This window comes from Cryptomeria japonica, chromosome 5 (assembly GCF_030272615.1).
Source record: "Cryptomeria japonica chromosome 5, Sugi_1.0, whole genome shotgun sequence".
NCBI classification, from domain to species: domain Eukaryota; kingdom Viridiplantae; phylum Streptophyta; class Pinopsida; order Cupressales; family Cupressaceae; genus Cryptomeria; species Cryptomeria japonica.
In genome coordinates, this window is record NC_081409.1 from 215,473,924 (window position 1) to 215,499,894 (window position 25,971).

A 25,971-nucleotide genomic window follows, 5' to 3' on the forward strand; every position below is an offset into this window, starting at 1 on the left:
AAAGAAAAGAGCATGGGTTTTATGTTTTGCGAAGTAGTGAAAGAGCAAAACAGAGGAAAGACTTAGAGAAATTATGACCCGTTGGAGCCAGTTTTGAATTCGATTTGGTGAATTTAATTCTGAAAAGAAAGTCAAAGCATGCGGAGTTAATTTCTAAAAACTTAAATGCCAACTTGCACTTTTTAGTTTGCATCAACTTGATTGCTAAGTATTGTTTCATCGAAGTTTGTTGCAGAGAGATTTTCTTCAGATGAATAATCAGGTTTCTTGTGCTTTTCTTGATAACTCTTGGTTTGTTCTCAAATATTGTTGTGTGAATTACTTCATTAGAGGTCTATGCTAGCTTCTAGTGGTATAATTGTTTGACCAGAATGGCACCCAGAAGAGAATTTACAGGGAAAGTGAATTACCAGGACCGAAATATTTGTGATGATTTTTTAGAGCAATTAACCATGTCCACCAATGCTGGGGCTAAGGCCAAAGAGCTAGTACCTAAAAACCCTCGTCTAAAAATTGGAGATGGCCTTTATGATAAGGGTAATTGGTCGAGGGACCCTAAAATAGGATTGTCAGGCTTAGGACTCTTCAAAGTCGGTTTTGGGTAGAGGAATTCCCCAGCTCCTTTGAATGGCATATGGGAGCAGGATGTAGGAAAGCTTGTGGTCCCAGGTGTTTTTATGGATGTAGATTTGTTAGCCCTGATTGCAAATAATTATGACTTTGTGGCAAGATGCATTAGGAACATAAAGGGATCAGTCTTGATTGAGATAAATGAAGATGAATTCAGGAAAGTGTTTAAACTCAGTGAGTCCTCCAATTTGTTAGAACCTATTGACTTTAACTTGTTAGCCCAAGTTTACAACACACAAAGGGATCATCTTAGAAGTGGCCCATTGAAAGAATTCTTTGTAAAGATAAGGGGGTTAACAGTTGTAGGCCCCAGCACAATGGAACCATTCTCTCTCAACCTATTCACTCTGAGAGCTAAGGGTATGTATCAGGCGTTATGCTAGATTTTTGGAGAGGATGTTGAAAAGAATATGCCAACCCATTATATGTTAATGATTGCACAAATTTTAAACCCCTCCCTAGCAATAACATTTGATTATGCCTCATACCTTGCTGATGCAATCCATTAAGGGCTAGTAGGAATAAAAAATGGTAAGGTGGATAGGCCATTTGGATGGTTCTCCATGTTAATGCATATGTTTCTGTTCAAAGGGGCTGATTATTTTGGAAAGGAGATGGACCTGATTAAGGTCAAGGATAAAGAGGAGATGCCAGTGCAATTGTGGAGTACTGTTCTATCTTGGGATAGAGAAGATGCAAGTTATTTAAAGTTTGATAGATGCTTTGCATCTAAAATTAGGATTCTTCTATGCAGAGAAAACCCTAGAATTCCTAAGGCTCTTTTGGAGTTTCTCAAACCAAAGGAGTTTGCAGAGGATATCAAGATTGTTCACAATTGGGGAGACATATATTTGTACCCTGTGTCTACTATTTTTAGAGTGTTTGGATTTAGAGGCACCCCCTTTTTAGTACCCTATCAAGTCCCATTGAAGATAGGGATTGCAGAAGTCCTGAGACAAATTGGGGGAGTACAAGAAGCAGAGCTAACCAATAGAGGTAAAGGGACTATTTTCCCAACTATTACCATGGCTCACCATTTTGTGATCACTAAGGGTGGATGGAGATTTTTTGAAGAATTCTTTAAGCCATATAGGCTATCTACTGCAGTGTCAAGATGTGCAAACCCCCAGGATTTTTTCAATGGCATGTTCAGAAAAAGAGCAGTGTGTAGAGGTAGGCCACATCAATTTCAGTTCCCAGAAGATCTGATTAGAAATGAATTCAGCTTAGATGAGAAAGAACTAAGGAAGGAGAAGTGGGTGGCATATAAGAAATCCCTTGATTTTATCCATCAATTTGACACTGGCTATGACCCCCTTTCTAGCTTCAATCCATTTGAGGAGAAAATAAAATTCCTGATTCTTTATTTTGAAGATCTCATGCAGACCTTAAAAGAAAAGAGGGAGCCCATAATGCAAAATGAGCTTGATAAGGCTAAGATGGTATTGGCTAAGCTTGCCTTTGCTAGAGATATCCCACGTGGTGACTATGTAATGCACAAAAGGTCAAAGTACACTGTGATAATGCCAGTGACAGGTGAGCCTTCCACTTCAAAAGGGAAGAGGAAAATTGAAGATGTCATTGACATCCAGGATTCCCCTAAGAAGTAGAGAGTGGGAAAGGAAATTGAAACTGATGAGCCTCAATATTCTCCATCTCAGTCTCCTATCCACATTGGAGATGAACAAGTTGTGGCTGAACAATTATTGCAGTTAGGGAGTCTTGGTGAGATTGCCTATACCTATGAGGAGACCTAAGAGGGGATGCCTGAAGAGCCACCTAATGCTAAAATGGATTTGACTGATGGTGAGTTAAAGGGCCAAGAAATGGACCTTATTGTTAAGCAAGCTAGTGAATAATTCCTAGTTGACAGTAATTTTGTCACATTAGGAGCTTTTATACAGTTTCTATGGAAGCAAAATATTGATCAATTCAAGACTAGATGTGAACAGAGGAAAAGTGAATAGCCTCTTAAAAATACAACTCAGGTAGAAGAAGAGGTCAAGCAAGAAATGATGGAGGAGTTCAAAGCAATCACCCCTGAGAAAGGAAGAGAAATGGTAGCAAAGGCTGGTGTGTTGATTCTCCCTGAATGGGATATAGTTGATGCCTTAGTGCTTGATGTAGTGAGGAAAGAAACAAAGCCTATGGAAGGAGTGACATTCAGCAAAGATAATGCTGCTCTTGTCATGTGGCCTTTAAAGAAGGATGAAAACAAAAGAAGGAAGGATGCATCAGATTCTAGCCTCTTAGGAGGCATGATAGTTAAAAGAGTCCAAGACACAGGGGTAGTGGAAGCTGCAAGCATAGTCCTAGAGACTGCAAAATTCAATGTTGCGGTGGCAGAGAAAGAGGCACAAGAAAAGGCTAATCTCCAATTGAAGTTGGAGACTATTTTAAAAGCTTACAATGATGCTAAAGAAGGAAAAGCCAACAAAGACATCATAATTGCTAGACTCCAGAGTCAACTGGCAGGTCAATATCATCCTGGTGAATCTTCTACACTCATGATAGCCTCCTCTCTAGCAAGACCCCCTTCTACTAGTCCCATCATTGAATATCCCCCTTCTCCTATGCCTTCTAGTTCCCAATTACCTAAAAATATCTAACATGAGTTGGAAAAATTGAAACAAGCTCAGACATTGTATGCAAACAAATATGAGGAGAAGGTGCAAGCCACCATCTTGAAGTTTGCTGACTCAGTCAAAACCTCCAATGTATACATAAATATGAAGAGGATTCTTGAGATTTTGACCAAATTGAGAGAAGAAGAAGCCACTTTGGAACCAATCCTGAATAAGTGGGTTCCTAGAGGTAAAGAGTTAGAGCTCATGTGTTCTTCCCATGTAGATGCAGAAGAGAATGACAATCTAAGGTCCACATGTGAGTTTATAAAAGAGATGAATATTCTTTCAGTGGAAGGAGCAGGTATAAAAAGAAAAGCCCAACTTTATAGGAAAGAATATTCAAATCATAAATTTGAAATGTTTCTAGGAGGTTTCATTGGTCTTGTCTGGCTAAACGAAGAGAACACTTGGTTAAAGGAAGTGGACCACAATTTGTCCCTAAGGATCAATCAAATTATTAGTACTGATGACACATCCTTGTTTGTCCAAACAATTAAGGAAATTGAAAAAGTGAAATATCATTATGGTTTCATAAAAATAGAGATTGGGCATGTACGAGTCACTTGGAAGTGGCTACAAGATATGAAACAGAAGATTGCTAGTTTTACTTGGCCTAGTGATGATGTGTATCAGGAGTGGAAAGATAAGTATATGGGACAGAAAGAAGATGCTCAGGAGCAATTACAGGAGGTTGCAACAGAACAACAAGCAGAGGAAGCCGCAGATGCTGAAAAGGACTTATAACCACTTCTTGAAAATGACCAGTTGTTTGTAACAAACTTTCTTTTGAAGGGTCCAAAGCTTGTATGCATCCATACTATTATAAATGGATACCAGGACTCCTAAAAAAATGATCGCAAGTAATTGTAAGAAAACGCTGCAAAAATTTATCTGAGCTTTTTTCTAGTCTTATGGAGAATACTCTGAGTTTTGTAATATTTTCTCAAAATTAATATCAATATACAGACTAGAAATAGTGTATATACATAAATGTGCATAGTAGTCATAGGAAAACTCATGTCAAATGTGCAACTCAATACAATAAATAATCTTAGTTTGTAGCCCTATAGCATCATAATGCAGTCCTTGACCAAGTATGTATACAATAAACATCTAGTTCTATTAAGGCACAAGCATCAAAGTTAGAGGTTATGACAACTAGTGAAAAACATCAAGAACAAAAAGTTTAGTCTCAAGAATTAGGAGTTGTAATAAAAAAACTTACAAGGATGAGGCATATTCATAACTTTTGCAATCCCACCTTGGATATCAACACTAGAAGCAACTCATATTGTTCATGTACAGACAAGACAATATGGGAGTTCATTATACCTAACAACTCATGGTGTTGTTGTTCATGTTGGCTCTGTTGGACCCTGCAATTAAGATTCAATATACATTATTCAATAAGATTAACTGTGCAAAATAATGAAATATTGAAAAGTGTGGTACCTTGTTGAGCTTCACTTGGTTTCGAGAATAGTTTAATATTCTCTACTTAACAGGTCCAACCACGTGAAGGTGGAAGCTCATTTGGCCCCTCGCCCCCCCCTAACATCACTCTAAATTCCCCGTTAACATCTTATAACATTCATTCATTAATTCTTTCTACCATTAATAAAATATAGCATTCATTCATTAATATCACATAGCGTTCATTAACACATAACACTGATTAACATTAATTAACACACAACATTCATCAATATTAATTAACACATATCATCCATAACCATTAATTAACACATAATTACATTCACTAACACATAAAAATCAGTCATTATCAAATAAGTTAGATTACAATCATTTCTTTCTTTATTTTTTCTTTGAAGCTATGGAAAGACTAAGTGGAACATCGGTGTCTTCATCATTTCCCCCCTCTGTAGATGTTTTGCCAACTGCTTGTGATCTCAATGTATGCCTAGTCCTATACTAAGGACGAGGACACTGAAGCAAAGGGGGGTCCTCTGCAATAACAAAGAGATGGGTTAAATTCAAAAAAAAATAAAAATTATTATTACAAGTATTTCATTAATTTAGAAAACATAATTGTTGTGCTCTTTACTTGATGGGGCCACATCATTTTGTGTAGCCACAACCTCAACATGCTGAACACCATGGTCCTCTTCACCTGAGTGGGGAACATCACGTTCTTGAGGTTGTGTACCTAGATCATGCTCCACTTGCTCACCACCGACTACAAGCTCTAAAATATTAACAAGAAAGGTTATATTAATTACTACTCTAATTACAAATTAAGATGTTTAATTGTATTAATAGCTAAATAAATAAATTTGAATAGCAAATGAATACCTCCACTACTGGGATGCACATCCAGACCTTCATGTGCAGGTGGTGTTTTACAATTAGCAGGCTACATTCCAATGACATGCACATTGTTATCATTGCTTGATTATTTAAAATAAATATAGTCACTTTATGTTGGAACTCAACATCAATTAGATTATTGGTAAAGTCTTCAATTTGAAACAACTTCCATTTACCATATTTACCTGTGTGATAGATGCACTCAAATGTTGTGTATGCCCACTCAATTCTCGTAGCCGATTAGCCACGACTGAATAGCCTTGCTAGTAGGCAATTCTCTTGTCATCTTCTATGGGCACTCTATTGAATTCAGAGCCCTGCATTTTTGCTTGGTACCATGAATTTTGCTTGCATTGTTTGATAAAAAAAAATGTTTGCAATTTATTAATATTTTGAGACAATATGAGAGTTTACATGAGATACTTACAATTCATGCAGCAAGTTTCATGTAACCACCAGAGCTGAGTTTGTGTTGCTCGTGCTTTTCTTGCCTTGCCTTGGTTGCCTTTGACGTGTCACTCAGTCTATAAAAAGTTTGAAATATGTTAGATTATATAAATATAAAGAGTAATTAATTAGTACATAATTACATTCTTAATAGTATCCAATACCTTCTTCTGCCGTCTACTGGTGTATTTCCTTTTTTCCTTTCAATTCTCTCCTTGGCATCCAAAATCAGGTCCTTCCACTCCCTCTTTGGAATCATGGGGGGACGCTCATACTTTAGGTTCGTCTCCAAATGGGTCCTGTATTGGTCCCTCACATACTTTAGATATGTGCCAGCTTTTACAAGGAGTTTGGTTTTGTCAAAGGTGTCATTTCCAAACCACTCAACCATTTGGTTTGTCAATTCATCTTTTAACCTTTTTTCTTGGTCATTCCACCTTTTAAAGCAAAAACAAACCTGTTAGATTCATAAATGAACTGAAGCTACATTTATTACACTTCAAGAAATGGATCAAAGGAAAAGTATTCTAGTGATGATATGAAATCAAAAGTGGATAAGGGTTAGTTCACATATGATGTACCACCTTTTACGTATGGTGGGCCCAAATATCTGCAATGCAATGTCATTAACATGTTTATAGAAAATATCCTTGCTTGCAAAAAATTCATGGGATCAATATTAGTCCAAAACGAGTGATCATAAAGTAAATTACAATTAGAGTATATATAATAATAATTTTAAAGTACCTGGAACCTTTTGTATCTTTAAGGGAAGCATTTCTTCGTCGCTCACCATGAATGTGGCCTGCAATGTTCCCGTACTAGCAATACAAGAAGATCCAGGAAATGATGCTATGTTATCAGCAGTAGTCACCTATGGCACATCCTCATGTGCATCTCCTCCTACAAAAAATGAATCCACTATGAAATGGCATTAGAATTCAAGAAAGAATGCTTGAAGGGAAATAAACACATGACAGAAGATAGAGCAAAAGAGGGATCTACCAATAGTGGGTGGGCCAATATGATGTGCACTAGAGGATGTCTACATACTACATGTTGCCGACATTGTAGTCGGCAATACAGGTGAGGGTGACCTCTGATGAGGCAGCATTGACATTTGCACAGTAACATTGATAGCACCTAAAGAATAATACATTAAATATATCAAACATTAAATATATGAAAAGTGCAAGAATTGTAAACAAGGATGAACCTTTATTTTGAAAATTCATACTATCAAGTATGATGTGTTTTGGGTACTCAGAGTGATAAGCCAAGCAAGTGATAATACAAGAAAATCATCATCACTTGATCCTGCAACACCCTGATCGTAGGAACGACTTTCATGAGGGTAGATAAATTGCTGTAAAAACAATACGCAAATATTTTAGTTAATGACATAAAAAGAGAATAAAATATAAATCATTATTGAACTTTTGTTATAATTAAAGCTTTCATTACTGCTTACTTACAAGTTTTCTACTATCTTATACAATAATTCCACCCTCTGTCGTATCTCATCACTGGTAGGATGCACGACTACCAAAGCAACAATCTCTTTTCTAATTTTTATAAGAGGCATTTTAAAGAATTTCACAAGGTCTGTGGGATCTTCAGGGTCATCATTGGTTAACCCTAATGATTCCACATCCATAGAAAGGTGCTTAGGTACTGCAACTCCCTTTCCCTTTCCCCAAACATCCGTCTGTGTCAAGAATATCATTAACAATTACAAAATTAGTATAAATCACTAAAAAAAAGAACATAATAATGTAACAGTTTGCTTCTACCTAATTTGTACAATTACAATGAGGTTTACCTGCTTGGTAGAAGTGTCGCAAGGTACATCTCTATCTGCGATATGTGATGGATCTATGTCGGCCTATGACAAAGAAAAAATATAAAAAATGTTAGCGAAATTACATCATACACAACATGAACAACATGAACTTTGTAGACAAAAAGAGTATTAAATAATAAAAAGACGTTGTCATCAAAATCATTGTAAATTTTGTAATTCCTTACCTTTACTTTATGTAGACTATGCAGGATCCTCAACTAAATGGTCACATAAATAGTCACATAGCTAATAAACATAGTTTAAAAATTGTCACATAAATAGTCACACCCCCTATCTCCATCTCCATATTAAAAGGTGCATCATGAATTAATTATGTAATGGCATTAGAATTCAAAATAGAATGAATTAATTATGTAAAAAAAATTCTACCAAGAAGTCAATATTCAATAGATAATATACTAATCGCATTCCTCATCATCATGAACATCAACGTCATCATCATCATCATCATCATCATCATCATCATCATCATCATCATCATCATCATCATCATCATCATCGTTGTCGTCGTTGTCATCGTTGTCATCATCATCATCATCATCAACGTCTTCAACATCATCATCACCATCATCACCATCACCGTCGTCATCATCATCATCATCATCATCATCATCATCATCATCATCATCATCATCATCATCATCTTCTTCTTCTTCTTCTTCTTCTTCATCATCATTATGAAACTGTCGATCATGATCATCATCCACTTCGGTATCTTCTTCTTCAGTATCTTCTTCTTCCATCACATTATACTTTATCGGCCTTCCTCTTGGATCATGTCTAACAACAAATGAAAAACCCGGTTTATGTGGAACCTCTGAGTAAAATACTTGCTTACATTGGCTTGGAAGAACATAGGGCTCATCCCCAACTGGTTCAAATGACCTTGTATTTAGCATTATAAAACCATTATCATGTTCAATAATAGTTCTATCAAGATCATTTTATTCAATCATACCCTGTACCATTTGACGACGAACAAAACTAATTTGAAGGAATTAAAGTCACACTCAAGTATATCATCCAAAATGCCATAGTATCAATTTTGAGACTGTTGAGGATGAATGTCATTTCTTGATGAAATATTTGTCACCTCAAAGATTGTAGTGATGCCAGAATCACAAGTTTTCTTCGTGTCATCCAACTTTTTTATGCGAAATTTATGACCATTGCAGCACATAGCATTGTGGTGTTTGACCTGCGATATGTCAAACATGTAAAATTTATTGCATTGTGAGTTGATAAACATATGGGTGATTAATAAATTTATACGTACCTGTTTATCTCTTAAACCATATGCTAAATCAATTTCCCTTTGCGTAACATTGGAACCTCCATTATGATGTGCTTCTTCAACCAATGAAGCCACACCTTCCCATGTTAACGTGCGTCTAGAATGTTGACAATGTTCAATCCATACCATCATCCAATCAAGATTGTTTGTAATATACAAAAGTATTGCATCCCACTCTCGACCAACTGTACTAGAATTAAATAGATGACTTACAACCGATTTATTTTGAAGATTATGAATTAATTAATTACAATAACATGTTATAATTACCTCTCACTTTCCTCAATCTACTTTTCTCCATCAAGTACTCCCCTTTGAATTTTTTAATGGGGTTGAGATCCCAAATGTGATCTACGTGGATCTTTGCTAAAAAGTCAGGAATATATTCAGAAATGTACACCATAGTCTAGTATACCATATATCCCTCCACCATAGAAGCCTCAAGATGTGCTCTTTGTCGAACCAAAGCCTTCAAAAATTTCAAGTGCCTCTCAACCATCCACATTGACCTAGTGTGTACAGGTCCACACAATTCAATCTCCTCAACTTGGTGTATGAGGTAGTGTTCTTGTGCATTGAAAAAAGATGGAGGTAGACACTTTTGCATTTCACACATTAAATGAGGAATTTTTCTCTTCCAATATTTTATATCGTCTTTATGGATTTCTTTACATGACAACCACCTACAAGGTATTCAAGACACAAAAAAATATATTACATAAGAAGTAAAACAAATTGCAAATATAATATCTATACAACGAACTAAACAAATATCACTACTTACCTTATGTATTTTCCAAGATCATATATGACTTGCTTGACATTATTGTCAAAGTCGTCTGGGAGAGATAGAGGTAGAACATACTACAACAATTATAAAATTATCTTTTCATTTTTTTGTAACATAATGAAAAGTAAACGTACGCTTAGTACTTAAATACATACTAAAAACACAAGAACATGAATTACCTTAATGAAGGTATGCCAATCATGTGTTTTCAACCCTAGCCCAAATGCACTTTTCTTTCATATGAGATTGTTTATGTTCGTAGCAAATCCTGCGGGAAATCAAATTTTTCGTATGACTTCTTTTATAGCATTGCTTTGCTGGTCCATTAATAACCAAGGAAGCTCACTTATATTAATCTGGTCTCCATGGCTATTTGATTGAATGACATTTATCATTGCATGATTGGAATCCTGAATGTCACTACATATTTTGACAATGTTTTCTTTGTCACGCCTTCCATCCAATATTTTCCATAATGTCTCTGTTATATTCTTTCCAATATGCATACTATCAAACAAATGAACAATTTGTAACTGCTTGTAGTAGGGCAACCTACTAAATTGTTGGGGATAAATTTTTATTCCCTTAGGAAGGTGGTCATTTATGCCTTCACGACGTTCATGATCATCAATCACATCATCGGTAAACAAGACAAAATAGAAAAGATGTTTTATGACAAACCAATAGATGGAATGGCATTACCTTGATGATTAATTCTATTATATTCCAACTTCCACAGGTGAGGTATCATTCTTCATGGCTTTGATGTATTCTCTTCTTTCCCATTGAAAAGATGTTTTTCAGTATTTTGATACTTATGATTTTTGTGGAGAAAGTGCCTATACTCATCAAACACCTGCTTTCCTAAACTTTTTGAATGATGAAATTTCATCTTTGGACCACAAACAGGACATGCAAATTTTCCCTTTGTTTGAAGACCTACAAGATAACGTATAATTGGATTAAATATGATAATTTTTTGAATTATAATGTTCATGCACAACTTAAACACTATAACATACCACAAAAATGTGTTATCCCTGAGGCATCATGTATTGTCCATAGAAGCATCGCATGGAATTGAAATTGTCTTTGTACTATTGGTCTAGAGACGTCATACATAGTGACACCATTCCATAACTCCAACAACTCGTCGATAAGAGGCTTGATATATACATTCATATCTTTAACTTGGTACTTACCTAATCGAATGAACAAAAACATTACATAATTATTATGACCATTTTACTACAATATTTATAATTAAATTTAGACGACTATATTTAAATGATAAAAAACCTGGAACAATCATTGCCAACATTATGTGCTCCCTCTTTATTGACATCCATGGAGGAATGTTATTGTTGATAACTAAAATAGGCCACACTGAGTAAATAGATCTCATCTCTCCAAATGGATTGACACCATCCATTGCCAATGAAAGCCTGAGATTATGAGGTTCTTCTTTAAAGTGTGGCCACTTTTCCTCTATGTCCATAAATGCTGAACCATCTGCAGGCATTTGAATAATGTCATCTTGACTTCTATTGCGTGCATGGTAATCCATAAATTGTGCCAATCTAGTGCACTTGAATAATCGTTGCATACGTGGAATAATGGGAATATAGCGAAGAACCTTGCTGGGAACCCTTTTTGTTATTTGATCTATTCGATATCTACTGATATGAGATTCAGGGTATTCAGTTCAAAATTCATGTTGTTTGTGATATATAATATGATCATTGGGACAAGCATCTATTGCTTGATACTCCATTCCAATATCTTTCATAACGGTAGATAATTCTTGGTATGAGCGAGGTAGAGTATTTGATGGTGGTAACAAAAACTCACCTATCAATCTACAACAACAAAATATAATTTGTTATAATAAAGAATATTAATGTTACAACATGATTCATAATTTATTATGACATATATGACATGCCTTAACATACGTGACATTGTTATGTTGGATAAACCATTCATAACCTTCAAGTTCACCAACAACAATACAGCGGAGAGAAGAGTTGCCTGCGAGCCTTCATAAAGGGCCTCAGATGCCTTCTCAAGTAGAGGGACATCATGAACAACATCAAGGTCATCTTCATCATCATGATCAGTTGCGCGAGTACTAAATAAGTCATGGATCAAAGTATTTGTACCATCATCTTCAACTGTGTTTTCTGGCTCATGATCGTCATCTTCCATGGGATCATTATCTTCAGCTTCGATATTCACACCTCCATGTTCATCCACTTCGAAAACCATATTGTTAGGGTTGTGTTGATCCATACCATGTGCTCAGGGGTGCTCGACCTATATAAAATTGATATACATAAATAAACCGTGATCATGATCTCATCATCACGTGATTTATTATGTATATAAATTGTCAAAATGATATAATAAAAAACTTACCAATGGATGATAATCATGTCCACCTTCAATGTGACCATGCAGCCTACAATGTTTCTTCGTTGTTTTGATTAGAAGTCTTCTAGTCTTTAACCCCTTACAAATTTTGCACGGACAATAACATTTTCCATCACCTTTTCTTTTCAAGTTAGACTACAATCTAGCAATTGTCTCCTTATTTTGTTGTTCATTGATATTGTCTGACATGGTCTTTCCCTCAGGAGTTGGCAGATCCTGCTTCCATACTTTAATTCTATTTTCTCAAAGGACAATCCTAAAAATCCATGCATTGCAAACAACTTTTTACACCTTTGTTGGTTGTGGTGGCGTCACAGAGAGTTATATATCAATAAATGAAGAACATGCCAATGCTTTTAATGCAGCAGTAGAAGTCTATCTCTTATTCAATATCTCTAGTGAAACCCCCATGATCTTTTGTTGGAGTAGAATTTGTTATATTCTAGAAAGGGTCTTGTCCTTTGTTGATGGGATATTCATCTACCTCAAGAAATAACTGTTCTTTTCTCCAACTAGAAGTGGAACTAAATGAAGGTCTAGCACCATGAAATTAATCCTCAAAAGGATTACTCTAGTTAGTTTTGGTAGCTAATGGTCTGGGTAAAATACTAATGTGGCTTTACGAAACATTATGTACTAGCTCAGCATACTCTAACAACTTTGGTGCGACATGCTACATCTAATTAAGTCTCCATCGGTATCTCTATTGTGTTTATGGATTGGGATTCAATGTACTCTTTTTATACACAAATTTTACTTTCAACTGAGGAGGTTTGTATGTACTTACTTGTCTTTCGATTGTATCCCTATTTCAAGAATTTCTTCTATCAACAAATCATTTGTTGTAAGTTGTACAAGTGGAAGCTTGAACATGCCTTCCATGCTAGCCTTGTTGATACGTTCAACACCATCTTGTGCAACAAATCTTTAGAACTCAATTTTTCCAAATTGAAGAGTGAGTAGTAGGGACAATCTAGGACACTTACAAAGGTTTTGCAAAAGAGATAAATAGACCTAAATATTATGGCTTAATAATGATCAATAGGTAAACAGATAAGAAACTCTCAATATCAAAATGACTTTCTCAATTGTCTTTACTAGAAATGGATAGATCTGCTAATAATGGCTTTATGACTGTATGTCAACTTTAGACTCAATCCAAGAAGAGCTATAACTAATATGCGATATCTAGATTTATGATCTCTATAATATAATAATCCCATAATTATATTTCCATGGATCTATACCACAACACAAACATCATGCTAGTGTTCAACCATAGCAATTGATATCCTAATTACAGAATGTGAAATATGCACACAACTATGAATAAAGATTAAGAAAAACAAAGAAAGATGCTTATTGCAAACATAAATGACTAATGGACAAGAATTGAATTCATTGTAGATAGTTTTGAATATCAAATTCACTTATTTGTGTGCATTTAGTAACTCATGTACTTGTGGCCAACCATTTATCTCTTTCATAAATTAAACACTTATTAATAACATTAAATGGCTGAGTAATTATGTTTTAGTTGAAATTGAAAATAAAATATTTTATTTCAGGACAGCTCACACTATTCCCTATCATATTTTAGACTCTCAGTTTTGTTAGTAGTGGTTTGATGTCTTTGGAGTTGATCATTGCATTTCTTTAGTTACATTTGCCATCCTACTCCCAACCTGCGCCAAAATGGGAGCTTTGGAACAGGGTATGGACATCCATCAAAGCATAAAAGATAGAGGAATTTTGTTAGATGTAGTTGCAACTGCACAAAATGGATTTGTTGAGAAGGCTTTAGAAACTTTCAAGCAAATGCAATCGGCAGGTGTAAAGCCAAATTCCACGACCATTGCTACTATCCTCCCTGCCTGTGCCAAAATGGGAGATTTGGAACAGGGTATGGACATTCTTCGAAGCATAAAGGATAGAGAAATTTTGTCAAATGTTGTAGTTATAACTGCCTTGGTAGACATGTATGCAAAATGTGGAAGCATAGACAAGGTAGGTGAACTATTTGATAGAATGCCTGAAAGAAATGTTGTCTTGTGGATTGCGACAATTGCTAGATATGCACAAAATGGATTTGTCGAAAAGGCTTTAGACACTTTCAAGCAAATGAAATTGGAAGGCATAAAGCCAAATTCCACAACCTTTACCAGCATCCTCCTTACCTGTGCAAAAATAGGAGCTTTGGAACATGGTATGGACATCCATCAAAGCATAACGGATAGAGGAATTTTGTTAGGTGTTGTACTTGCAAATTCCCTACTTGACATGAATGCAAAATGTGGAAACATGGACAAGGCTCGTGAATTTTTTGATACAATACCACAAAGAGATGTGATCTCATGTGAACAATCAACATGCGCGTATATGGGAGGAAAGGATTGCTGATACAAAATTGAATGCTCACTCCTCAATCACAGTTCTATGGTTTAATGAGATTAAACTAGGACAATTAACCACCACATGTATATTATTTGCAACATGAAATTAAAAACTAGGGCAATTTGAATCTACCTCCTGCGTGGGATTGCCTTCGATGCGGGTTTGATGTTCTTGGGGGTTGAAGTCACCATGGATGCCTATGCGGGATTGCATTTCGCAAATGAATTCCCCGCCTCTTTTTTTATTTTGTAATGGCCGCTGTCATCAGAATTACGACGAACTCGAGCACTTTTTTGAAAAAAAGAAAATTCTCATTGCTAATGCCTTCTTCGTCGAAACCAAATGGGTAATTTTCGTCAGAATTACGATGAATGCGGGCATTTTTTCAAAAAAAAATCAAATTTGGCCACAATATACCTTCTCTGTCGAAAACCTCAGTCGAAAATCTAGTCCAAATGTATTAGTGTCTACATCTAGGCTGACACTTAAAACCAAAGAGACTAAACAATACAAGGACACTCAAGCAAGAACCAATCACAAGATAGCACATATAGAAGACTCCCGGAGGCGCGCAAAACAACAAGGCATCAATATATCTCAAGAAAAGGATACATGTAGGAGCAGAGTGTCATCACATGCTATCCTCCGCCATAATATTGCCAATACACAACTCTTCACGACATAACCCTGATAGACATGTGGATCCATTTCTACCCATGAGAGAATCAAGGTAGATTTGACTTACCGTCTTCATGGCCTTCTCATGCTTATCCTAAAACATTCTCCCTAGGAATCAGCCATGAGGCTCAAACTATTAATTATCTTGTTTAAGTGAGATCTAATTACCCATTCCAATTAATTCATTATTAATGTTATCACTTGTTTAAAACAAAGGAAAACCCCCATGTGCGCTGGCAGTCTAGACTTCATGCATCCTTACTAGGGATCCTCATGCAAGCCTATCTCTCATGACTCCAGTCATCACATGAAAGCCCACTCCCCCTACCATTCTTCAAAACAACAATAGAAAAGAGGCTCCAATTCAAATTCCAAGAAGAGATCAATAACTTCATCATGTAGCCCAACAACACATAAAACATACCAGAAAAACCATAGCAAAAGAGCGCAAAGGGCTTAAAAACATTATAATACAAAATGAGCCTAAATGTGGAAATCTATATCATATAAGAAATATTCCATCAATAAAACATATCAAATTCTGTTGTCTTCATAGCAATATCATCTTGCTGTCTCCACAACAATACTATCTTGTTGTCTCCACAGCAATAACATCTTGTTGTCTCCACAACAATACCATTTTTCCATTTCAACATCTCAATATAAGAAAAGACTCAAATCTTCAACAATAAATAAGCCAAGAATGTTTCAGCATATAAAACATAAAATTGCATCAAACTGATAAATAACAGTAGCTAGAAAACGTCTACAAAAACCCCAAAAATCCTTTGGAATGAAACTAAACTCGAAAATCCAAATCTGACTAGAGAAATAGTGAAAACACCAAAGACAGGCATAACAACACTTTTGTGATGCAGGACAACACTTTTGCACTTAAGTTTAGCGCTTATGCATTGCAGGTTAGTGCTTGTGCAGTTAAAGACAACGCTTTTGCACAAAGGACAATGCATATACACCGAAGGACATCGCAAATGCAACAACAAACAATGCAAATGCATAAAAGGATAGCACAAATGAATGAAAAAATAGCACAAATGAATGAAAGGATGGGGCAAATGCAGAATCAACACTTTTGCATAAAAGGGACGGAAAAACATAGAACTTTCGACAGAGATTAAAAATTAAACTTGAAACATAAGGCTTTGAAAAATATATACACAGAGTCTCCCAAAACAATTAGTTTAAAGGGCATAAATGAAATAAATAATAAACACTTAAAAATCGAGATGAACAATCGAAAACTCCATTCACGACACAAGCTCAGAAAGACACCAGAAAGCTCTCAACAATCCCAAAAATATAAATATTTCCCACAAACTATAGAATAAAGCCTTGCAACAAATTTACGTATTCACATATTTCCTTCCACACTATACAAACTATAGATTTATTTCCCCAAGCTCACACATTCAATCTGCATACACAGAGCATACAGGAAAACAGTAAAACAAAATACAAAAAGAAGAATACATCTCCAACCTGCAACCCATGTGATGGAAAGAAGCTGAAGAAGAGCACCCCAAATCCAAAAGCCAAACCAACAAGCTCCAACAACAATCCAAGCCAAAAACAAAGGAAAATCTTGCAGAGAAAATTTTTGCAAAGAAGAAGCCAACCCCAAACACATCACGGGAATGAAAATAAAAAAGCCAAACAATAACCAAAAACCCTAGCCTCAATCTCGGCCAATAAAAATATTCCAATCTATAATATATTTTACCAACCCCACCATATAATGTAATTTTACCTCCCTTTTCAAATTCAACCAATAAGAGAAGAGGATAGGTAAGATAAATATAAATCATGTTTTTATAATTAGGTGGGAATATTTTATTATTTTATTTTAAAGTGTATTTATACAACCCACTTAATATAAGACTCAAACTAATAAATAAAACATGAGCCACAATTAAATAAATCAAATGGGGAAATTAAATTAAATAAACCAAAGGCTCATAAATGTATTAAAGAACCAAATAAACATTAAATACCAAATAAATATGAAACCATAGATGATTAAATAAATAAATAAATAATTAAATACCAATAAAAGGTCAAATCACAAATAAATATAAAACCACAACATAAGATAAACAATAAATATTAAATCATCATTAAAATAAATAAACATTAAATATCAAGTAATTAAATACCCAAAAGGCAAGGATCCAATAAATCTAATTAAACATTAGATAACCAAATAATCAAATAGCTATTAATTGAAATAATTAAAATAACATTATTAACTATTTGATTTCGCATCAATAATCAAATAATCAATCTCAACATAATGGAATTAACCAACCAATACCAACATACTCACAACACGAAAGAAACCAAGCGTACTAACTGACATGGCAACTTGCGCCAAGATGTCAATGACTCACAGTGAACAACTTAAACCTAGAGTATGTGAGGAGAACTTGTGTCAACTCCGAACCACATACCATTGAGATTTAAAGACATGCTCAGACCTGTGGAGCCAAGTGGAGTCGGTGTCTGGTACCTGCAAATCCTGCATCCACAAAGCAACGATATGACATATATATATATATATATATATATATATATATATATATATATATATATATATATATATATATATATATATATATATATATATATATATATATATATATATTCTGTTATATTATAACAAACAAGGGTTAGAGAATCACAATGACACATCCCGCTTGCAATGAGTGATGTGGCATTGTGCCTATCCCGAAGACAGTCATACAACAATCAAACACACCATGAGATCAACTCATCATAGATAATCATTAAATATGGCTAGTACATAAAAACATCATCAAGTGCATGATTAGTATAATTCATGATTATAGTAAGGCATGTAAAATCCATCAACACTTATGCTCATCAAATCACATGATCAATATAATCTTTCGATAATATATCACATAATAAGTATATAGTGTCTAATAAATCACACGATCAATAAGGATAGTATCAATATCATATAAATCATCCGAAATAGCCTATGCCCAATAATGTCTATCATGCATAAATTAAAAGTCAACTCTAGTCAAAACAAGTCAAGTCAAGGGTGGACACTACAGAGTTTGATTAGAATAGAGAATGAAGATGATGTAGCTGTGGCACTTGTAGCTGGCATTCCAGAGTCCTTAATTTCCTGTTTAGCCTGGATGCTAGAGCTCAGGGCTGGACAAGTTATTTCCATAATAGTCGTTGAGCAGGAGACCAATAATAATGCTCCTTTGTTTTTGGACACGATCAGAGAAGTGTTACACTATTATTCGGTGATGCATTTTATAGACCATCTATTCGCTGCCTGTGTCTTGGCAAACATAACGGCAGGAGAATTTATAATGATTTTGGATGTAACCATTTTTAGCCTTGTAGACCATTTTATTGTAATGGATCTAGCAAATCTCATGGATTTCTAAATTATAACGGTTTTGTGCGATGAAAGGAGAACGTGGGTCACCTGAGTGTAGGTCGTTCAGTACCTAATATTTTTTCATAGTATGGATAGACAAATGCATGAACATGGCAGTGAAGTGGTGGAACACATGACCATAATATGGCTAGAACATGTGAAGGTGTTATTTAATGTTTGTCATGATTTTTTGTTGCGGGGGATCACATGAGCAGGAGCAGGAGACTCTGATGAAGGAGTGTATTTTGCACTTGCAGATAGTGGTATTTTTTATTATGGATTTATGGGAAAGTTTGTGCCCATAAAAATTGAAAGAGAAGATGCTCAGTGGTTAAGTTTTCTTCAGTATGACATGCTTTGGAGAAGATTAATCTGAAGTGTATGCCAGTAGAAGACTGGGAAGATAAAATCTAGCAAGATAGTTATGTTATCAATTTATAATGGGAATGCAGGGAATGTCATCATGCATGCCTATGTCGATTGGCCTTCACGGGGGAGATTGTTGGGAATGTGAAGCCCAACGGTCACAAGACCTTTCAAATTCTCCCAACTCTTTGTGTCCCAACTAGCTATGATTCTATAAATGCTTCTATACAACCATGTATGAAGTAGTAGATTGGATATCAGTTAATAGAAAGTATTCCCTTCTTTCTAGTGGATGTAGCCATTAATGATGAACCACATAAATAACTATGTTATGCATTGTTGTTTTTTCATTTATGTTATAGTTTCTTTGTTTTGTTGTTGATTATTATGTCTTCTCTGCTCATTTAAAACTAACAATATGTTACCAAGCATTTTTCTTATGCATATATAATCCTCTTATCACCCATGAAGGGTGCTTTTGCTCCTTGATTGGTCTTTTCTATTACCCTATTTAAATGTTTTCCCAAAATTTTGATGTGCACCTTTTAAGAGCTATCTACGATGTAATGTTTTGGTTAGCTTAATAATTTTAGTACATGAGTTAATCATACTTTCTTGGCACTGTGTTTGAGGTACATATTACTTAATCAGTTTGCTTGGGTCTGAGCTCCAATCTCATCAACAAGGTCACCTGCATAAATGAATAGATTATAGTCTTTCACTTGACTTTCCTGCTGAACCTTTTCCCGCGTGTATCTTTGCATTCTTCTCCAAGTTATTTTTCCATAAACATTTACATTGACAAAAATCAATCCACAACCAAATTTGTTGCACTGGGCAGGAACTATGCTGCCTTGCAACCCTTGTTTCTTATACACGAATAGCCAAGTACTTAGTTGTTTGTATACTTAACACAACTATTTTTCATACATTATACATCACATTTTATACTCAGAGGCTTAATTTTTCAAAGTTGTAAGAAGGAAATTATATTTTTTACAGCAATGGACTACTTATATTCATTGCACAACTTACAAATTGAAAAATGTATCTATTTTATGTTTCAGGGTGTTAGGATGAGACAAAATCTGAAGGACCTATGAAAAGCACAATAAAACATACATCCATCATCATGATACATAGAAAAAAATAAAAAGATGAGATAGAAAAATCACATATTTTATTGATATAAGATATTATGGCAACAATACATGATGTGGAAATGATGAAAAAATAATTACTATTTTTTAATCCAAAGACTGATTTTTTGAGTTATAATATAGCTTTTTAGACTAGAAAGTACCCATGAAGTTACAGTGTTCAACAAAATAATTGCCAAAACTAATCTAAAACTAAGCTAGTGTACTCCTTGTATTTCCACATCAACTTTCTAGTAATCAATATGCCTTTCAGGGATGAAAGGCATGTGTCTTGTCCTATAGTTGGATCAACATTTCTTCTTGGTCAATAGAAAATTGTCTTTTCTTTTTTCTTGAATACTAGAGGTCATAGGTGGCATATGATGAGGAACGTTGACTTTTTCTTCTTTTAATTGGTCATGCAGACCCCTATATAAGCTCTTCACTATCATGAATCTTCAAATTGTTTCTCTAGTTGCTCATATCTACACAAAACTACTCCAATTTGATGCCTATACGTTTGGAACTACCGTTGAATGCTTCCAATTGGCTTTTTTTTTCCCTAAATGGTCACTTGCTCAATAATAGAGCATGTGGTTTTTAACTCCTAAAACTATCCAAACTTTGTTACTTCATGAGTGTCACAATGCAATGGAAACATTATCAATGTCCTTGCACTTATGCTTGGTGTATTATGTCTATTTTCTTACTCTCTTTGATGACTACCATAAACTCCTTCAAGTCTTTAGCTTCTACTCTGCCATGATTGTGACCTACAAATCTACCACTACAACTTTGAATGTTTCCTTCTATTCTACTCTGCCATGATTGTGACCTACAAATCTACCACTACAACTTTCAATGTTTCCTTCCCTAGCCATAATCTATATAAGGATTGTCATATTGGTTGTCAAACATCACACCGTTTCCTTAACTAGTCCCCTTCCATAAGGTGACTTTCATTTGAACATGAAGAGTCTGTGTGATGACTAAAAGATAAAACTTTTTGAAAACAATAAGCATTCTTTGGTCATATTTATATTTACTTTCACAAAGGCTCCTTAGGTGCTTTGTTTTATCTTTATTCTTGTATCTCTAACAATTGGGAAACATGGAACTCACTATCCATGTTAGTAACCTCTTTTTGATAGCTATGTAGGATTGTCCAAGTACTCTACTGCTATGAAAATATTATGACTGACATAGTTAAGACTGATGCTTACCTTGTCAAGCACTTTATGCTTTGTCCTTTGAAAGGCCAAATCAATGTCATTCCTCCAAAAAATATCCTCATTCTTTCACATGCCCTCATGCCACTATTTCTTTAATGAAGGAAGCATTTTCCTCTATGAATGTTGCTCATCATTGCTTATCATGTGACCTTGCCTTCTTGTGCCTTTCGTGACATCTAGTCCAACTAAATCTAGAGCTCTTATATAAAAGGCTTTAAGGTTTTTTGTGGTTCAATTACACGAACCTTTGAACAAGAATAGATACTTTTTAAAATTCCTTTAAATTAAAGGTAGCATGCTGCATGTGATAGTTCCCTACTATAGTCTAGAACTATCATGTTCTTTCTCTCTTGACACTGTTATTCATCATATCATTATCGTGCCTTGTGGTCTGCCCTATGTCCATCATGTCATTATTCATGGGTATAATCATGCTCTTTGGAACCTTCTTGACTTTCTAACACTACACTCAAATTTTCTTGAAGAGGTTTGATTTCACATTATCATGCACTTCCTAAATCTGCCACATTGGTGTCTTAAGGCATTGCCATTAATAATTTGACTATCCTCTTCCAGCTCTTAATAACTACTCACATAATATATTGCTTGTTCATTTATATGACTAGCTTAGTGATAGTGGTTTGGTCATTTTTTAAGGGTCCTCACTATCAATATGGTATTTGTCCCTATGAATGGCTTTGTTTCCTACAACTTAAATTTTTTTGTTGTCTGTTGCAATGTTCTTTTTGCCTTCTTTTTTCCAACTTTGGTAGCATATGGAGCTTAATCATATTTTGACATTGTCTTCTATTTCTCATAATCAGTTTTACTTATAATAGTCACAGACGTTACATTGGGGTAATTATCCTTGTAAATCATTTTGAATTCTTTTATGACCATAAAGAAGGTACTAGTAGTCCTCTTTGGCCTGTTTGAGCCCTCGACTAATCTTTTCTTCTCCTACTTTATACTATCTCTATCCTCCTTAGCAGTTGGCTTCCTGCTACTAGGTTGGATCTATCATTGGGCTAGACTTTTGATAGAGCTTACCGAGGGTTCCTCCATAAACTACCTACTATCTCTTGACTATCATATGTCTACAATCAAGTATTCTACCAAATTCAAACTGGTAGCAGATAGTAAGCTCTCATAATTAGCTCTGTGAATTGACATGTTATCAAAACCCATACAATGAAGAAAAAATACCATTGTTGTCCAGTGAGAAAAAGGATCTATAGTCTACCTCATCACCATCTTCTCTATTATTACCTTTTTAGGATTGGCATAACTCTCTTCCATCCTTTCCTTCTAGCTTTATTTGCAAAAGAATTATTCAATTTGTACCTGTTTTACATCAATTTTAGCTTCTTTTCTTATTTCATATAAACTTTTATATGTAAGAAAACCCACTACAATTGGACTTGTGACTAGAGAAGTAAACTCTTTGTCCTTAAATTCACTGTAGTTGTCTCCATCTAGAGTTTCTCTTATTGAGATATTTGTATTTAAAATTTAAAGGAGTTAAATGGCCAACCTTTCCAAGGCCATCTATTGTTGTATATGTACCACCTTTTAATATTGAAGAAACCCAACAAAGTTCATCGAATCATGTATAACATAGTAGTTGGTACCCACTGTTGTAATCTCTATGTAAAAAGTGGTTCTTTCTTTTCTAGATCTATGATAAGATGCCTTATGTAGAATATGATTTGACCATTGTTGTTTGCTGCTATTCTTCTTTTCTCTATTGTTGTATTCATGTATCCTCTATTCTCATATCTTGATTATTATCATGCTTATGTGCCTAACATTAGTAGAAATATCTTTCTCGTTGTCATAATGTTTGACCCTCAATGCATTGTCATGCCTTGATTTTTCTTCTTCTTATGCTACTCTTGGTGTCTAAGATATTTTCACTTTTTCTCACTCATTATATATGTACCTCTCAAGGGTTTCATATCTAAGAGTCAACACTGATTCAAAGAGCTTTAGCAGAAAACATGGGTTTTACATTGATAAAAACAAAGTGCTTCACATTACAAGGATGAAAAAATAGGATCGGAAAATAGAATTTTAACGTGTTAAAATTATTTTTCACAACATCCTCTTTGAAATTTTCATACACATAAGTAGGATGGAAACATACATATTGTATTTTTCTTCTATTTGATGGAAATGTCATGAAATCATGACTTTATAGGGTTTAAACGAAACGTAGAATTAAATTTACCGCCCATACGAGTATATCTTTGCATGAAAGGAAAAGAGTCATGGATTCCTTAACTATCTTCACACATCTCTTCTTCACCATGGACTTGTGCACATGTAAAACTGCCTCATTTCAACTCTTCTAGGCATCAAAATTTGGAATAAACACAACTAGGTGTGGCATGGATTCCTCTTCACTATTTGAAGATAAGGTCATTAAAAAAAAAAAAACATCTCACTTGTATTTCGGACCACCATGATAGCTTGGGAATCTCTATGTAAAGAATGACAAGTGTTGTGAAAAGCATTAATATCTCACTCCGACAAGAAAAAATTGAACTTTTTACCAAGATAAATTCCCTCTAAAAGCTCATGTGCATAAACTCAACAAGAAATCAAGGCTCCTTTTGGACATTTTTTAAAGGAAGCCAAAGTACGCAATAATGCTTCCAAAAGATAAATCTAATAGGAGAGGTCATGCTGAAATTTCTTACAAAATTTTAAACAATTGCAAATTAGATAAACACATATAAAAGTAGATTTAACAAATAAAACCACAACACCATGTTGGATATTAGACTTGTTGGAATGTGTTGTTTTCATTGATGTCAACATATTCCTGTGTTGCACTGAATTGACTTGTTGTAGAGAGTTGGTTTGGGTGATCTGTTGCAGATGTGCTGATGCAGATCATTGGGTTTTGAGATACTTATCTCTAGTTGATTTAGTATGAGTTTCAGTATTCTGGAAGGAGATTTGGTCAAGTTGTATGGTCCGGTATGTGGACTATTTTTTCAGTGCTAAGTGTTGCAGAGTTATGGTATTTGATCCATATTGCTCTGGAATTGATTCCTTATGTGCTGTGGATTTCAAAGATTGTTTGGGACATTCATGTGTGTCCTCAGATAGGATGGTTCATGATTTGGAACTTCACAAGCGTATCTTTTAGTTTGTCAATTGGTGTTCTTGAGTTTCAATGATAAAATAATGATGATTCTCATTATCCAATTTCTTGTAGTGATTGCAGTGGAATTCACGTTACTTGTTGGTGTTCTTTGATTGTGTCGTATGCATTTTGATGGTCTGCATTGATTGAGGTACGCATTATTTAAGATTTTATTGGTTTGGTGGTATTCTTCGCGTTATGCGACATATTCGGTGGTTTAGCATGTTGCAGATGATCTTGGTAAATTATTTGATGGTGTTGTGTGTTCAAGGATTTGATTTGGGTCCATTCTATGTCCTTGCCGACATTGTATTGGTCTAGTTATTGGTTTATGTATCACGTGATGTAACTTTTTAATTAGGTCTTATGTGTTGAGCTGACCTTGAGGTCAAGGTTGATGATTTGAATTAATAGGTGATGTAATCATGTAAGTTGTTTGTATACGGTTGTATCTATGATATGTGAGAGTATTGTATGTGCAAACAAGCGAATTTATTTTTTGGTAGTGGAGAAGAGAAGAGAAGTGTTGTTGTGCAGACAATGTGCTTAACCAAAACTGTAATCAGGCATTTGAAGATGCTATTCTTTTAGTTCATGTAATCCAAATTTTTGTCCGATCTTTGTGAGGTAGTGAGTCTTCCTAGGCTTGTATCCCTTTGTTGTTTTGAGCAGTGAGCTCTAGGCAGTGTTCCTGAATGCATGTGTATTCCCCATTGTAATATTTACGCATACTACTTAAAAGTATCATCTTATTGTGGATAGGTTCCCACCATAGTTTTTCCTTAACTGGGTTTTCCACATCAAAAATTTATGTGTTATGTGCGTTGTTGATATGGTGATTATTTATGTTATCATTGTTCATGACAGATCTGAAGTTAAGGTTAATTGGTTTAAGTTTGATGAAAATTGATTCACCCCCTCTCAGTTTTCTTGCATTGTTGCTACCCTGCTACCAACAATTGGTATCAAAGCTAGATCCACTAGAGGAGCTTGACCACTTGGGGAGATCTGGGATGGCAGCTATTGTTTTCAAGGAGAGTCTAAGATTTCATGGAACTAATTACTCTATATGGAAGAACCAGATGGAAGTGCACTTGAATTTCCTTGGAGAATATTATTGGAAGATTGCAAAGAATGCATACATTATCCCTCC